The 19,070-nt window shown below is 32.0% G+C and overlaps 1 protein-coding gene across 3 annotated transcripts in view; it reads right to left on the bottom strand.

Moving 5' to 3' along the window:
* Positions 1–19,070, bottom strand: part of LOC140450695 (uncharacterized) — a 651,216-nt gene that overhangs the window by 104,274 nt on the left and 527,872 nt on the right. The window lies entirely within an intron of this gene.

The raw sequence follows: 19,070 nt of genomic DNA, 5'->3' as shown, positions 1-19,070 counted from the left end.
CTCGAACTAACAACGTGATCTTTCTGTTTTTTATAAAAAATACGTTGTCACGAAAAGAAAATATAGCCATAAAAATAGAATCAAGTAGCATTAAAATTCATTAGACGAATTGTTAGTAAACGAAAAAAATCTATTGTATATTTTCTTTCAATTAGTTTCATTTGTTTGTTTTTAATATTTGCCTTTTAACTGTAATAAAAAGCGCTTTGATGCCGAAAAATTCTCCATTTTCTTTTTCACACCATCGTTCTAATTTGATCCCGCTGAATGTCGAGATACTTGTAAATAACCTTTTATTCAAAGAGATGGGAGCTTTTCTTAATAGAAACTCGCAACCCTGCCAATTAATCAATGCGTCTGCATTCGAATTTCAACCACCTACACAGAGCCAAGTATCCGGAAGGGTGCTTTTCAAAGCTTTGTCGCGTGCTGGTAAGTACCTGACAAAGGGTGGGTTTACTTTAAGATAAAAAATAAAAAGATCGAGATATGTGTGCTAAGAGTGAAGCTGAAAAGGTCCTCGCATCGACGAGGGGGTAGTATGAGTGGTTATGAGCGACCAGATAATGTTTCCTTTAGGGGAATAATGTTAACTTTTTTGCAACTTTTCTTACATATAGGATGGGAGAACTTTTAAACAGTAAACTAACGATACTTTTCCATACAGGAGGAATAAAAAACATACACAAACGTGAAGATATATGTAATATATAACGGGAGGAAACAGGAAAACTAATTGGAAAAGACGACCACAGTAAGCAAGATATTTAAATGGAGAATACTTGAATTATCTATGTGTTGACAATGTAATTTTATACAAAAATAACTTAAACAAAAACAAGATGGCCCGCTCCCTCTTTGTCTTTGCACATATATAACATTATTCACGAATTAATTTTTATATTGCTTCAATTTTTCTACCCACAGAACATAAAAACGTGGAATTAAGCCATTTGTCCGTCCACAATAGTTATGTTTAACAATGTGTATAAGTAGTTTTCGTGTTATTTAAATTAAGTTCATTAATATCTAATAACATAAGCTAATAACGACAATAGTACCGTATAATCCTATTAACATTGAAATCTCTAATTCATGAAATTGAAATATGGACTTCTTGGTGGATTTTTTTATTTAACATAAGGCAAAATAAATGGCGAAAGGAATACAATTCATCAAACTTTTCCTGTATGAATCGGTATTAATAGACTGTCATACACGGAAAGTTTGACGAATCGTGTTCTTTTCGCCGTTTATTTTGATATATTCGGCGTCTCAATTCATCAAAGCCGTAGCAAAGCTCTTGCTGAAATTTGTTAATCTTATATATATATAATATATATATATATATATATATATATATATATATATATATATATATATATATATATATATATATATATATATATATATATATATATATGTAGCTTCTGCAATATATACGCACATGGACCATGCCGAGTTCTAATGCGGTTCTGTGGGAAGTGTGTACCAGGTCTTGCGGTTTCTATGCGAGATTTTCAAAAGCGCAGTCGACATTTGGTTGTGTCTTCTATATAATTATCTATCTGCAGCGCTGTGTTGTTAAGGATCTTTTTATATTTTTTGATCAGAAGATTGGGGTTGTAGTGAATTTGATTACTCCAGCGATCAGTCTTATGTTATTTAGCTAAACATTAATCTTGTGAACTGATCCATATAGAACCACGAATCTATATAGATCCACGCAAATTTCAGCTACAGAATAAAGAAGAGCTAATCATGAAGACCTAGTATGGATGCCAATGCTCGCTATGTTGTGAAACAGAGCTTCTGAATGATATTATTTTGGTTGTTAGCTTCTCAGCAACTGTAGCTAAATGTTCTCTAAAGCTTAATGTTTTGTCCAAGATCAAGCCCAGATATTCTTGGTGTTTATTGTGGTTAAGTCGTGTATTATCAAAGTGAACGTTAAGTGTTATTAAAGCCAAATTGTTTAGGTTAAAGCAGGTTAATTATGTTTTAAACGCGTTGGGTAGAAGTCTCCATTTTTGAAAGTAATTATTCATAACGTCTAGGTATTTCATCAGAATCTATTCAGCTTCTTCTAGGTATTTTTTTGTGTGAGTAAAGCACAGTAATGGGCATAGCCAAACTTTGTTAATGTTATTGGCATGTCTGCGATGAAGAGGGTAAAAAGCAATTGCAGACAATTGCAGAAAAGCTGCTAACAGTGAAAGAATCAGAACTCCTTAATTTTTTTTGAAAACCGGCTTTTATGTAACTAAAGAGAGATAAGACCTGGTTGTTGCAACCTCAATTTGGTCTAGACTTTCTTTGGTCAGTTATAGACAACAGAGCAATTGGTCGATGGTTGAATTGGTCCCGTTTCTTTAAACTTCCGAAGAAGTCACCTCAAATAAGTCCTCGATATAGGGTGATCGGGGTACCTCTTATTAAGAAGACGTTCCGCTATATGGAAATTGTTTCTGCATTCACCAATTAATGAAACGGCTGCTCCTTTGTCGGCTACAGTACGTACCATTTCGTTTATGTAAACATTTAAAGGTCTGGTTAAATAATAATTAAATTAAATATTTAAGGTAAAGTAAAACTTCTGCTACCAGACACTTCTCCACAACGAAAACCCCTGCTGAACAGACAGGTTTTAGGTCACCGAACATTTCATATGTGGGTAAATAGGAGGACACCTCCGAAAAACGGAATCTCTTTACAACGACTCCGGACAAAAGTTGCTTTTAGCTTTTCTAAGAAATTATAATTTTACCTGCCAACAACGGACAGTCAGGTAAAGGCAATTAAAATATATAAATTAGGGCTCCAGAAATCCAAATATGTAAAATATACATAACTTATTGTAACCATAAAACTAATTATATAAGTAGATATTTGTGATTATAAAACTAGGTACTTTAGGTACATTGAGTTTGATTTGAAAAAACGCATTTTAAAATTTGTTCATCCTCTGTACACATTTCTAATTCAGTTGCGATATTCTGATCTAAGTATAACAATTGTCTTCGACTAAAAGAAAGTTTTTAAGTTTAGAAGAAAAAATATCGGTGTTAAAAGAATCTGAATAAAATTATTATAGTGTTCGAGTTTTGGCCGAAAAGTTTCAAATAGAAAAAACTCAAGTTAGTGATATTTGAAAGAAATGGGAATATTTAAAAAAGTGATATAGTGAAAGTGTAAATGTTCAACAAAAAAAGAGGATTAAAACTGAAGGTTACTTGACACTACAGTGTACGATTGGTTTTTTAAAGGTAAGAACATTCCATTATCTGGACCGATAATAAAAGAAAGAGCTTTAGAGGCGACAAAAGAACTTAATTTGAATTGTAAAGCTGCCAATGGTTGGTTTGACATATTTTGTCTAAGACGTAACATTAAATTTAGAGCAATTTCTGGAGAAGCTGCAAACGTTAATATTGACGATGTTTCAGAGTAGCAAAGAAAACTGCCAAATTTATTAAGTGGCTATTTACCTGAAGATATTTATAACGCTGACAAAATTGGTCTGTATTATCGAGCCTTACGAAGTAAAACTTTTACATTTCGTGATCGTGACCGTATTATTAGATGCAAGTCTAAATGGGGAAAACGAAAAACCTTTGGTGATTGGTAAAAGTAAAAAATACTCGATGTTTTAAAAATTTTTATGTTGATAAAAGTTTACTAGTACTGCAACAAGAAGGCCTACATGACCAGAGATATCATGGCAGATTGGCTACAGAAATTTGACAGACAAATGCAACGCCAAAAACTAAAAAATTTTCTTATTCCTAGACAACTCAACATCCCATCCAGATATTCAGTTATCTAACATATCGATAATATTTTTGCCACCTAATACTACACCACATTTTCAACCGTTAGACCAAGGAATAATTAAAAGCTTTCAATCCCTGTACAGAAAGTTTTTGATGAGAAGAATTTTATCATCTGTAGAATGGTCTTTATCAAAGGCTGAACTGGAGAAGTTCATACGAAGAAGTTTCAACAAAATAATAGTAATGGAGAAGAAATTGTGGACAATCTGAAGCTACAAGACCTGGAAAATGATTTGCCACTGTCAACATTTTGCGAAAGTCATGGAGTTGAAAATTTTTAACTACCTAGAGATTGATGCAGCCCTATTGACGGAAATCCTGAAACTTAGGTAAACTGAATAGGTAATCCTGAAGGTAAACTTAGCTAGCTGTGTGATTTTAAAGAAAATGAACAGGTTGTCAATGTTTAGGACAATGCGAGTGACGATAAACTAAAACTTACTACAACTGTAAGTAATTTAAATAATGCTTACCTAAAATTAAGAGAATTAGTTTTTATATATAAAGGTGATGCAAGAGTTAGTCAAAAAATATCTGCTGTAATTCTAAGTTTTAAGTCAGACATTGCGAAAAATAATGTTCAAAACAAAAAACAAACCAAAATTGATGACTTTTTAAGAAGTAATACCTATCTTTTTTATATTATATAATATGTAAGAAAATGTATAATTAAAGATCAAGCAAATCGAAACCTCTTTTTTTTTTCAATTGATTAAGCGATAACTCTACACATTGGACGACTCTATACAACGGAAAATTATTTTTCCAAATTAGTGGCCATTTTGGCGAAGTTTCATTGTATAAACACTTTTGTAAAAACAACTAAAGAATTGAAAAAGGTCAATTTTTTTGAAAAATAACCAAAGACAGACTCTTTATTAAATAAATGCGAAACTATAATTTTAATACTTGTTTAATTTATTCATCAAAATTAGCTTAAAACCAAACAAAATCAGCTTAAACCCAAACAAAATTAGTATAATCGAATAGGTACTTTCAATACCTATCATAAGGCACTTGCCATAACGTTCAATTTAAAATTATCGGCCACAGTGGCTCCGTAATGTCATCTGTGGATATTACGTCACCTGTTATGACTAGTTAAGAAACCTATGCCCGTTTATTTCCTCCCTCCAAATTTCACTATTAGAAGTATAACCGTTCAAAAGATCCGATGGGGAGGGGACTTTTGGCTAGCACCATTATTTGTTTTCCTTATTATGTACTTCTAGTTTGTATCAGTATGTCATTTGCTGGAAATAATATGTTATTTTTTTATTTAGGTAATAAATAGAATAATTCTTTACGAAATAAACTTTGTTTTTTTCTGGAACTACACTATAAATTTTGCCCAAATCCCTGTATAAAGTTCGTTGACTACTACATTGTACCGCAGCTTTCAATGAAGCGATGTCTTCTGGTTTCTGTGCAGACAGCAGATATCGTGCATTAAAAATCGAGCAGGCACCCGATCAATTTTAGCATCTTACACGTTTCGAAAGCCGGGATAAAACTCGTCTTTAAATTTTAATAAAAGTAAGCGCGTACAACAAGCTGCATAGAGTTTTATTTCTAAAAGTGATTTGGAGCAAAGACGGCAATGGATATTGATAAAATATATATACAGATTTATAAAAGTTTCAGTGTTAAAACTAACTTGAAAGTTATATATATAACTTTCAAGTTAGTTTTAACACTGAAACTATATATATATATATATATATATATATATATATATATATATATATATATATATATATATATATATATATATATATTGTTATGATATGTAAAATCGAGAAAAATATTGGTTTGTTTAAAAATATTTCAAAATTCAATAACATTAAAATAATTCAGATAAGTAGGATAATATCCAACAAACATTTCGAAGAAGGAGAGTTATTAATTTCTTGAATTACCTGTACTAAACAAAATGTAAGCTTTGCATAAATTATTTCTTTGTTATACTTGAGTGACCCGCATAATTTTAAGTGAAATCCCAAAGACAATTGAAATACATTAATGCAGTGATTAAAGACAATAGAAGGGATTATAGAAAGAGGTTTTTGTTAGTTTTTAAGAATTATAGAAAAATATTATTTGTAAATAAGTTTTAGGAAATTTATAATTATAGGTAAAAATTTGTTTGTTATCGAAATGAAAAATGGGGGAATTGTGACGAGTTTTGATTGGCGGAGATTGAAAAAGGTGGGATAAGTATGTAGGAAAAAGTTTAGCGAGATTGAGGAGAGAAAAAAGATATAGTCAGTTGGTTTTCCAAATCTGTAAGAGGAACAGTGATTGTTCTCTGGTGGTTCCTGAAATGTAGCAAGCAGTAGTGTTGAATGTTAGTGAGTTTTTGTGGAGTTAGTGTATCTGACAGAAGCTGAAGCAGCAAAATATTGTAAGTCATATTTCTCTACTTATATTCCAAGAGTCACTGTTCAGGCCAACGAGAGATTCAGTTTATCGTAAAGAGAAGATATTCCAAGAGTCATTTTTCACTCGGGCCAACGAGAGATTCAATTTATCGAGAGGAGAAAGGCTATCATAATTTGAATGATTTGTGCTTTTGAAGGAGATCATTAAGGACGATATACTTGCAACAATCTGTGTAAGATTGCTGATTACATAGGGAGCGGTTGAGAGGAGATAATATAGTCTACAAGGAACAAGGATTTGGACCACTCATCATCAGAGAGAGATATTTTGTTTTCTGCAGTTTTTTCTTTTATTGATAACACAATTTTTACACTTAATTTAGAAAGGATATAAATATTTTTATTAGGAGAGTTAGAATAGTTTGGGATTTTGAGTTTTCAATTAATATTGTTTGTACCATAAATTTTGATTGTTCACGTACGGAGAACAAAATTTTGAGAATCCTTATATGCGATTTGTTTATTGAAAACTTTTGAGTGTGAATTATTTCATTATTTTTATTTCAATATATAGTGTTAGATCATATGTGTTTTTTATTATTCCGGTATTCTCTGGACCTTACCTTTCACATGTAATAGCATAGATATTGAAGCACGAATTTAACCCTGAGATAAAAGAATTAAAAATTGTGATAGAGTCATAATCATATCATTTAAATAATTTTAATTAATCAAAAAAATTAATTAGCTAATTATTGCTTGGCGCACCAAGACTTTAAATATCACAATAATATATATATATATATATATATATATATATATATATATATATATATATATATATATATATATACATACATATATAAATATATATTGGAAAAGGACGTTGAATTTAATACTAAATAAGATAGTGGAGGGTTCACGGTCAATAGTTGAAGAATAAAAGAAAGGATATTAGCTACTTCATCCTTTTCTTGAAGACGTTTCAAGTTAAAAAGCACAAAACATCCACTTTGAGAACTCCTGTTCTAACTTGGCTGCACCGTATACTAAAGACGACCAATAGTCAGAAAATACGTATATACGGTTCCATCGATATACTTTTATAGTTTTCTGTTTTGCGAGATACGCCATTATATTTTACTTATATATATATATATATATATATATATATATATATATATATATATATATATATATATATATATATTTATATACATATATATATATATATATATATATATATATATATATATATATATATATATATATATATATATATATATTTATATACATATATATATATATATATATATATATATATTAAATCTAGTGCTAAGATTAATACTTACAGGAATTAATATTAAACTTAACAGTCTTCCAGGTTGAACAGCTTCGATTATCATTGGAGCAGGAATAGGCGCGGGGGTTGGCGCGAACATTTCTGACAGTAGGATTTTGATTGACGAGTGGAGCGGACGGTATTTTCTTTATGAGAGGTCTCCAAGTCAAAGGTAACCGTATGCCGCCATCTCTTTTATTGAAAAAATTTGGCCTTTTTCTCAATTTCCATGGCTTCTTGGATAATTCTTGGTTTATAGAAGCGGATGGGGGCTATGGTTCTGGAGTTTTTAAAATCAATTTTGTGACCTGTATGAAGATGGTGTTGACCTGGAGCTAAAATTGAGTCGGAATGGCGAACAGAAATGGAATGTTCATAAATTCTATTTTGGATTCTATGATTTGTTTGGCCTATATAGGATCGGGGGCAGTCTGCACAAGGAATTTCACAAACTTCGCGTTGTTCATTTGGAATGTTGTCTTTAATTGATCGAACAAGAGATGGAAGTTTTTGTTGGGCGGTAAATACTGTCTATTCTTCTTGATTTTAGAATTTTGTAAATTTTGTCAGTGACACCTTTGATGTAAGGAAGAAAGGCTTTCATATGATGAAGGTCTGAGTCTTTGGGTTGAGATTGAGTGGGAGATTGATGTCTGTGGATGCTTCTATTGATATGATTTACCTCGCAGTAACCGTTTTGGATGAGGGCTTGTTTTAAACTAGCGAGCTCAGCGGTTCTACTTGCATCATCGCATTTGATCTGGAGATAAGCGCATTAACGACTGAATTAATTTGTGAAGGAGGATGATAATAGTTGGCATGCAAGTAACGATTGCTAGGGGTGGGTTTTTGATAAACAGAGTGGTAAAAACCTTGGGAAATGTTTTTCTTTATGATAACATTGAGAAACGGTAGGGATGAATCAGTTTCCACTTCCTTCGTGAACGGGATATTAGGATGTATAGCATTCAGATGGGTTTGAAAAGACACCAAGTTGCCATTATTTTTATAGGAGACTTCGAGACCCGAGCACTATCCACATCAGTGCTCAAACCCACATGTTGGCTACGATATGTTGACGATATATTCGTCATTACGCCCCATGGCAGGGATGTTTTGATTTCATGTTGATTTGAATGTTTATCTTTTCTTTTTCTTTATTATTTTTTTTTTAAATAAAATTTATCTGATTGCATAGAATGTATCTGTATCTTGTCGCGAGATCCATGTGTAGGATCGACTTGGATGATTTTTGTACCATGTATTGGTAACCATAAAAGCATGCTCTTGACAAAATTCAATTAATCGATTTCCCCGTTTCTATTTCCGAGTCTGTATTTTCCTAATAATCAGCGACCTGACGTACTGCCACTTTGGGAGAAGGTCAGGTCGCTGACCTATTCATCATATGTATATATATATATATATATATATATATATATATATATATATATATATACATCAATTTTAAAGTCATATTTAATATTCACACACATATAATTGGCATAATTGCATTCTATACCAGACAGCACCCTAATACGGGTTTTATAATTTCAGCATTTAGTTTACCATGTACCTTAAGACCTAAAGATGCATAGCAAATCATAGTATGCGAAACTGGTCGTTCGTAGTAGAATAAGTTGATTGTGAGTAAGTCTTATTTTGATTTCTTTTTACGTATTTAAAACGGACTCACACAGGCAAGATATTCAAGATTTAAGGCATTAAACCTTTAAATGAGCTAAAACTCATGCTATGTGTTGTCCAATGCGGTAATATTTTATTAAGTAAAACTGTAACATTTATTTCTAAAACCATAACAATTGTTTCTTTTAATTTGTATGCTATTATAAACTTAATTTATGCTATTTCGCTGCTATTTTTTGCAAGATGCACCTGTGTAATCTCCGCATATTTTCATACATTTTCATTAACATGCAGAGAACGTACATATGCGTCTGAATAAATAAAGTAATGAGAATATAAAAGAGATGAAAATATGTTATTTGGGAACGATGCAAAATAGAAGTAATACAGTAAAAATCAATATAAATTCCTAGTTGAAAAATTTGTATGCATATAAAAATATTTTACTTTTGCTGGCATTCATGGAAGGAAATTCCTAAGCAGAGACTGGGTTTATCTGGCACTTCTAAGATAGGCAGTGAAGTGCGATATTTTGTATTATTTTATTTTTAATGCATTAAGGGTATATTTCTTTGATAATTTTGTTATGTTATGGTGTAATAAGGATTTCTAACATATGGCTGCATGTTTTACAGTTTTTGCGTGAAGACGAAACGTCAGCAACAAACAATTTCATATCATTCTGTGTATAAACCCCCAATGAAATGTATCATTCCATGTTTTTCTACTTTATATACTCTTCTATTGAGTACATTACTCTATTTCATTTTCGATTTCCAGTTCTACTGCTTGTAGATAGTCAAAGAAAACTGATATCTAGGCCGATGTGTGTTTGGCTTAAATACTTTGTTGCTCTTCTTGTGAATGATTCTATGCGCATACAAGTGGGCATGATTTTATTTGCCAGTTTAGTTGAGTGTTCGATGTCTACGTTTTCTGTAGAGTTAGTCTCCATGCATTTGAAAGTATTTGGGCATCATCTATTTGAACTGACAAAGCTTTAGTGCGAGTGCAAATATTAAAACAGTTATCAATGTAAAGCAGATGCATGTTATCAAAAACATTTGAGTATCTGTAATCATTTTTACCAATTAGTTTGCGCCATATTATTTAGTAAGAACTTCGATAAACTGCTAACCGTGTTTTGTAAACTTTTAGGATTAACATTCACTTTCTACGAAGCTGCTAAACTATTCGGTAGTCAACATCGACTTTAGAGATGATCTTGTGAGAGACAACATGTAGTTTTTCTATGCCGTCATCGGCTGTGACAAAAATTTAGAATTTTTTTATTTGTATGTATGCATATTATATGCATGCAAATTTGCGAATTTAAATTTAAAAATATTGCTTCATTAGTCTGTTCCGTACACCAATGGCTGAGATTTAAATTTCGTTCTTTGCACAGCTTTTATTTTTTTTTATCATATTTGTCACACTAAGTCAGTGATACGATATAAACTAATAAAGAACATGAAATTAGAGGATTCGCTTATGAATATTAGTTGTAAGCATTAATTTGCAGTCTTTAAAAATTTATTACCATGGTTATTACAATATGACAGCTCAGCAATTTAATGAATTACATCAAGACAGACACGAAAAACTTTTGGAGTTAGTAAAAAAATGTTAGAAAGCTGGAATGCCGGAAATTAAAAACGCGAAACTGGAGGGCCTGTAGTCATTGAACCTAGTGAAATTAAAGTATTAGGACATGTTGATCTGAAGTTTTAGATTCCACGTTAAGTACGAGGCTGTATCTGGAGTCAACCGCACTAGCGTCCAATTCATTTTGAAGAAAAACAACTTCTTCTTCTTCTCATTGCGCCGTCTGCTTTCGAAGGTTGGTGATCCAAATGGCAATTGTAGTTTTGGAAACTGCTGCGAGATAGATCTCTACGGATGAGTGGTCGAACCATCTCCTCAGGTCTTTCAGCCACGAGTTATGGCGTCTTCCTACTGATCTTTTGCCCTGTACTTTTCCGTTCAGTATAACTTGAAGTAATTCATATCTTTCGCCTCTCAACATATGACCCAAGTATTGCATTTTCCTCTCTTTGATTATTCTTAGTAATTCTTTTTGTTTACACATGCGACTAAGTACCTCAACATTAGTAACTCTTTGTACCCATGGAATCCTCAACATTCGTCTGTATATATACATCTCAAAGGCATCTATTCTTTTTTCTATTTCAGAGTCCAAAAACAAATTACATACATATAAAATACACTTAATATTTGAACTTAATGAGGATGATTATGACTGCCGTTTTTATTTTACGTAATAAGCAGTGAGCGAGTAGTGACCATCCATAGCTTCTCTATTTTTTTTTCCTATGAATGCACTTTTTTCATAAATGAAACTCCAAATCGTAACAATTGCCTTTATTGGTCTGAATAAAACTCCAAAATTTTCCAGAGCTGCATATACAGTGACCGCAAAAATTAAATGTATGGGCTGGTATTTTTGGTGACCGACTAGTGGGACCATTGGGTATTTCATTCTACCTTAACTAATATTATTGAAAATTATCAACAATATGACAAAGATCATTTGATTTTTCTACTAAACAGTGCTCCGCATTATGCGTTACTTGTTCGTTAATATGTAGACCAACAAAAGAAGAATGGCCTTATTGGTTACCAGATTTTTCTCCCCTGGATTTTTTGTGGGGACACCTAAAAAGTAAAATCTATAAACACCACCCGTATCTTTAGAAGATTGACGTGAATGAATTGTCAACGAATGCCTAAGAATCACTCTGTAAATGCTTCTGAATGCGGAAGAAAGTTTTGACCAAACCTTTATCATTGTATGAACGCCGGATGTCATCAGTTTCATCATTTAAAAAATAAGAAACCAGCTGAAAATATTACTTTTAAAATGTATTTTGTAATAAAGAACTAAAGTACTGAAGAGAATTAAAAAATTTAAAGACTACTGTATAGGAAATTGCAAGAACTTTCGAACGATGATTTATTTGATCCACATTCCCATTATAAAATGTTGGGGTGATTCTTACCCTGGCATAGGTGTGTAAGTAAAATAATAGAAAATACTGGAAATTGTTTTTGTCTGTATTCAAATATTGACCTGTCGCTGGGTTTTTCACAAATGTTGTCTTAGTTCCTGATAATACCCATGTTTCGTTTACGTCAGGCCACCGTATATATATTCTGAAGTAAATTATTTTCAAAAACAACTTCAATACATGGCGCATTAAGCTAATTGTTTTGAGCTTTTGCAATATTTGATAATATCCTTTTTAGGTATTGCCTCGAATGTTATTTTAAGTCAATATTTAGGGATTATTATCTATTATTTGCAAAATCTAATTATCTAATCTGATTTATTATCTATAAAAAGATTTTTAATGCATTTCTTTCAATCTTGCATTTGTTCTTCTATGCTACTAAAAAAATTTGCTGTTATTCATTGACCCATATTTCTCTCTTATAGCTCTTCTCTCTCTTTCTCTCTCTCTTTCTCTCTCCCTTTCTTTCTTTTTCTCTCCCTCTTCTATGATAGACTTCGTCTATCCACCTCTTACTTGGCCTTCCTACTGCCTAACACTCGTTGCCTTTGATTTCTCTTTGTCTAGAATGTGTAATAAAAAAAAATCTATTTCCTTGGCTGCTTTCCTCTACTTATCCAGCCTCAATATCTTTTCTGCATTGGTTCTCACTTCGTCTAACCACCTCTTCCTTGGTCTTCCTATTGCTTAAAGTATCACTCGTTGCCTTTGATTTCTGTTTGTCTAGTCTGTGTGATAAAAAAAAGTAAAACGAGCATACCTAATTTACTTCGGCTACATAGCTAGAAGAACGGAGACCATGAAACTATTGTTAGTTAAAGGAAAGGTAGACGGCCAAGGACCAAGAGGAAGATCTCCAAGACGATGGGCAGACCAAATGAAAATTCTGGTGGGAAAATCCCTACATGAGGCCGCCCACATGGCACAGAATCGCAGCCCATGGGGGCAGCAAGCCAATAACATTTAGTATCACCATGCCCTAACAAGGGTTTAAGAAATGAGGAGGAGGTGTCTGTGTAATACGTCGCTTCTGTGACTGTTGTCGTATTTCATACATCTTGTGTTTAAATTTTAATGCTTCTGGTGGTGGTAAAATCTCTGACAATTGAAACACTGGATGTGTCCAGTTATCTCTTTAAACATCTTCTAATGTATTGACATACAGTTTTATGCTATATGTTTTTCGTACACTGTAATCATGAACGTGCCATAACTCCATTTTATCCTCTCTCTTTGAGATAATTTTTGTAACTTTTATTACTCCTATTGTCCCTTCCTACCAAAACATCTCGAATGTTCTTGGTGTCTAGACACCAATTTTGCTAATAGCAATCTTTTAGACTTATCATCATAGATAGGGAAGGTAATCCATTCTATTTTGTGCTTTTCCCCATTGCATTTTTCTACCTCGAAAATTGCCTGGATTTTATTGATTGTTTAAGTTCTATTCTCGGTGGTCTTCTTACTGTATTTTTGATCTCCTCTGTTACCAGTGTTAATCTTTTTCTTATTTTAATCAGGATTGAAAGGTCTTCTTTCATCCTTTTATTATTTTGTTTATTTGTAGTGCTCCTATCCCTTTGTTTTTTTTTCTTGAGTAAACTAGGTGTTATTATTTTTCGTCTTTGTCTTAATAAATGAAAAATACTTATTGCATTCAAAATGCCATAAACCAAATTCAAATGTATGTATGCATGGATACTCATTTATAGAATATCACTAGAGGAAACTACTCAAAATCGACCAAAATTCCAACCTTGCAAAGAAAATACGTAAATTCATAACACATGCAAAGCATTATATATTTCGGTGCAGAATTTGCCCCAGTAAAGTCACGTTTCAAACATTATACCGAAATCGTTTGTCGTGCAAAATCCCATATAGATTCTCATACGAGCAGACAGACTTGAAAGTGAGCTGCAAAAGTTGGCATAAAACTAAACGTTTACGTATTATGCACATCATGTACTCGGTTTTATAATAAAATTAGTTAAAATTCACTTCAAAGAGGATGCATTTGTCTGCAACTCTATCTATCGTAGGAGCTCTAAAATGCAAAGAATTTAAGAAAAAGAAAAATTTAATTTAATAGCATTTAATAAAAAATAAAAGTAGAAATTTCTTCGTCTCAACAATAAATTTTATACCGCTCATATCACCGTTGGATTGTGGATGATTACTGAGAAATTGGATTGAAAGTCATTAAAGCTTTTACTATTCCAAATATTTTTTTTTTATTATAAAGACACAGACAAAGAGAATTTTATTTGGGTGAAACATTGTGAAATAAACACCATTAGTAAAAATAAAATTGACTGAAGAAAAAAAAAAGACTTAATGAAAAGCAAGTTACTGAAACGTGAGTCTAAGCTTAGAATCTACAAAACAATAATTAGACCAGTGGTCACATATCTGTGTGAAACGTGGACCCTTTCAACCACTGATGAAAATCAATTAAGAATATTTTAGCGCAAAATATTGAGAAAGATAGTTGGAGTAACCCATTGTAGCGATGGTTCGTGGAAAATAAAAATGAACTATGAGCTAGATAAGCTAATGCAGAGCGCAGATATCGTTAGATTTGCAAAGTTGCAAAGACTAAACCGGCTTGGCCACTTAGAATGCCAGAGAATGGAGCTGTAAAAGTTGTCCAGAGATAGAAACCACAAGAAAATAGGACAAGAGGGGGGTCCTCTAAAAGTTGGACGATGTAGAGTAATATCTTAAAACCATGAATATCAGGCAGTGGCGAAGGAAAGTATCCGACAGAATGAAAGAACGTTATTAAGCAGGCTAAGACCCACAAAAGATTGCAGTGTAATTAGAAGAAGAAGAAAAGTAAAAATAAAATTAAGTAAACAATGGGTACAACAAACATTACAACAAAAATAATAAAATTTTAAATCAAAAACTACATAAGAAAGCCCTGAAATTAGTATTTTCACTACCAGAAAAAAAAAAAACCAGTACCTTCTAATCGATTACATATACAGAAAAATCAACAGAAATAGCCAAACACATTAAAAAAAGAAAGGAATAACACCAGCTTTTAGAACAAACAACAACTTAGGCAAATATATTAAAAATAAGAAGAGCCAAAATAAAAAGCATTTACACAGTGGTGTATACAAACTTAAATGTGGCGACTGCCCACAAACTTACATCGGTCAAACTAGTAGAACTTTTATCAAACGTATAGCAGACCATAAAAGGACTTTTAATAAGGGTCTAAAGTACCGTCTATTGAACCCTTTTTTCTAATAGGGGTTGTTTTCACCCCTAAAAAATAAAAAGCAACCAAAGTCCAAACTTGAAATGGAGGGCCAGTAGAACCTAAATCCAAATTTTCATGCACTTCGTTGATGATATGGAAAATTACAGGGTATCGCCGTATTTCACAGTTATTTTCTGGCTTAAAGTAGAAATATTTTGAACGAAATAAAATCAGATACGTAGATTATCATTAGTATTATTGAACAATATACTTTTACTAGAGAATACACAACACAGACACAAACCTAGTAGTAGTCCTTGCTTTTCGAAAAAACGCTTACATTTTAATCAGTGATGTTAATATAAAATTTTTATAAGACATCATTTACCAAACATAGCAGACCTAATTTACCAGACCTAATTTATAAGACATAATTTACTCTTGTTTTTTGGCCGAAAAGTCGGTTTCTAATTACTTTCATCTTGACGTCTCCTTTTACCGTAAAAAACCAGTATTTCTTTTAAAGTAACCTTTCACTGAGTAAATGACACTGATACTGCCACAGGCTCATTACGATCAAAGAAGACCACCTGCTCCGTATTTTTATAAAGGAGAGTAAATATTTTTTTATGTTTTTAAGCTGGTATTTAATATTTTTTGTTGTAATAAATACAGATCGTTTACTTAAAAACAATTATAGCAATAGAACAGCTATTTTGATATTGTTTAAGAAAATAGTTTAATATAAGGAAATTGGTAACAACAAATAAAAAAAACTGAATGACTCATGTTCTATGTAACTTTTTTCTTAACACTTATAATTACTTCATTTAACTTTGTTTCTAGAAATTAGGAATAACTAAAAAAATATTAGTGAAAATATCACAAATTGTCCACAATAAATTTACCGAAGCAAATTTTATTACACATACGAAAAAAATTAATAAATACTGATTCTATTTTATTTTGACAGTTATTATTTACACATTTGCATAACAAACCATACGACAAGCAATAATTAACAATGCATATACGATATGCCGACGATACTTTGATTTTATCTGAAAACATCGACGATCTACAGGAACTAATTAACAGAGTTGACATAGAATCCGGAATTTTCTGACTGTCGATAAACATCCACAAAACTAACTATATGAATACCAGTATTAAACCAATAATCGCTTTAAATACCGAGAAAAATGTACAAAGATTTAAATACCTTGGATGTTGAATCACCGTACTTCGAAATCAGATGTCGAATAGAACAAGAAATATGCACATTTTAAAAATCAGGCCCATATTATCCAATAACTCATTGAATTTGATGCTATATTATGGTCTTTATTTTTATATGGATGTGAAACTTAGACTTTGTCCATCGGTACCATGAATAAAATAAAGGTATTTGAAATGGGGTTGACCGAAGAATACTTAAAATACCAAGGACCAGCAGAACCAGAAACGAAGAAGTTCTTCGAAGGATACAACACCAACCAACTCTATTAAACAGCATTAAGAGAGGTAAACTAGAATATCTTGGACATTTAATCAGAGGACCAAAATATAAGTTTCTTTGGTTAATTATCAACGATAAAATTAAAGGAACGAAATGGATAGAGCGGAAGAAACTCTCTTGGTTGAGGAATTTGCGATAGTAAACAGGTTACAGATTTAACAGCAAACCAATTGCTACACGTCGTTTAATACCGAGATCAATATAGGTATAGCTTGGTAGTCGAAGATGTTCCCTAGGAAGATGGCACCATAAGAACAGATAACCAACTATGATTGAATTATATGTTTTGGAATTAAAAGTGAAACATAAAAAGAAATGTGGAGAATGGAAAGACAACTTTTAATCCCTATTTGCTAAATGTGACGATAATGAACCACCAACAACAGAAGTGACGACTAACGAAGAAATAATAATTGAGAAGGGAGAGAGGTAAAGGAAGCATTAAGGTAATTAATCACCAGGAGAAGACAGAACCATTTAATATATCAGTCTTGAATTTATACGCCCCCACAGAAACAAGCAATGCAGACGAAAAAGAAACATTTTATGATAGGGTGGAAGAGGAGATAGAAAAAATACCCAAAGAAGATGTCATATTTGTACTAGGAGACCTCAACGCGCAGATTGGAAAAGAGGACTTTTTACAACAAATTACAGGAAAGCATGCAATACACGAAAACACGAATGACAATGGGCAAAGACTATGTAACCTAGAAACAAGAACAAATTTGTTAATAACCTCAACAAAATTTGAATACCCTAAAATACATAAGGTAACATGGAGGTCACCAAATCAGAAAACATATAGTCAAATTGATAGTCAAAATGATTAATAAACGAAAACAATCGTCAATAAAAGATGTAAGAACGTTCAAAGGTGCGTGTGCAGAAAAGTTAAAATTGAAACAAAACAAAAAAAACCAACCTAAAAAGTGGAATGTCAATAAAATGAGTAACGCAGAAGTAAGAAAAAAATATAAAGAGGCAGTAACAGTTCAAATAAAAGAGAAATATAAAGCAGAAGATATAAACACAAAATGGGAGACGATCAAAAAATCAATAGAAGAAGGTGCAAATATGCAGATAGGTAAAAGTCAGACTAAAACAAAAAACGGATGGTATAACCAAGAATGTAGAGAAATAACAGGAAAAAAGTGCAAGCCAGAAATAAATGGCTAAGAACAGATAAAGAGGAAGACAAAAAAGAATATGAAAAATTAAGAAGAAGTGCTAAGAAAGTGATAAGGCAAAATAAAAGAAGATGGGTAGACAAAAAAACGCAGGAAATAGAGCAGGAAAGAACAAACAGAAATACGAAAAGTTTTTACAAAAAGATTAAAGAACTAAACAAAAAATACAAGGGCAAAACAAACGGAATAAAAAATAGAGAGGGAATAGTGATAATAGAGGACCAAGAATACAAGCAAGTATGGAGAGATTACTACAGAGAGCTCTTGACGGAGGAAACAACAGAAGAAGAAATGCATAACGAGGAGGAAACGGTGCACGAAGAAGAAGCAGCAGATAAAGTAACTGAAGTAGACATCAAAATTTCAAAAGAACCAACATTAGAGGAATTGGATAAAGTAATACAGAGAAGCAAAAATGGAAAAGCCCCTGGTAAAGATGGAATTAATATGGAACTAATAAAATACGGAGGAAGGGAACTAAGAGGAAAAATACTGGCACTATTGACAAATATATGGAAAGAAGAGAAAATGCCAGGGGACTGGGAGGTAGGGCAGATCATTACAGTACATAAAAAGGGAGACCAACAAATCTGTGAAAATTATAGAGGAATAACGTTACTAAATACAACATATAAAATATTGACATCAATAATAAAAAAGAGGTTATCAAAGATCACAAAGAAGACAGTAGGGCAGTACCAATGTGGATTCACAGAAGGAAGATCTACAATATATGCAATACACACAATAAAACAAATAATGGAAAAAGCAAACGAGTATAAATTAGAATTGGAAATCTTATTCATAGACTTCAAACAGGCATTTGATTCAATTAAATGGAACGGATTAATGATAGCACTTAAAAAATTAAAAATTCCACATAAACTCAGAAAATTAATAGAAATGACA

This window comes from Diabrotica undecimpunctata, chromosome 1, assembly GCF_040954645.1.
Source record: "Diabrotica undecimpunctata isolate CICGRU chromosome 1, icDiaUnde3, whole genome shotgun sequence".
In the NCBI taxonomy this organism is placed as follows: domain Eukaryota; kingdom Metazoa; phylum Arthropoda; class Insecta; order Coleoptera; family Chrysomelidae; genus Diabrotica; species Diabrotica undecimpunctata.
The sequence above is the reverse complement of the archived record's forward strand: the minus strand, read 5'-3'. Positions and strand labels throughout refer to the sequence as shown.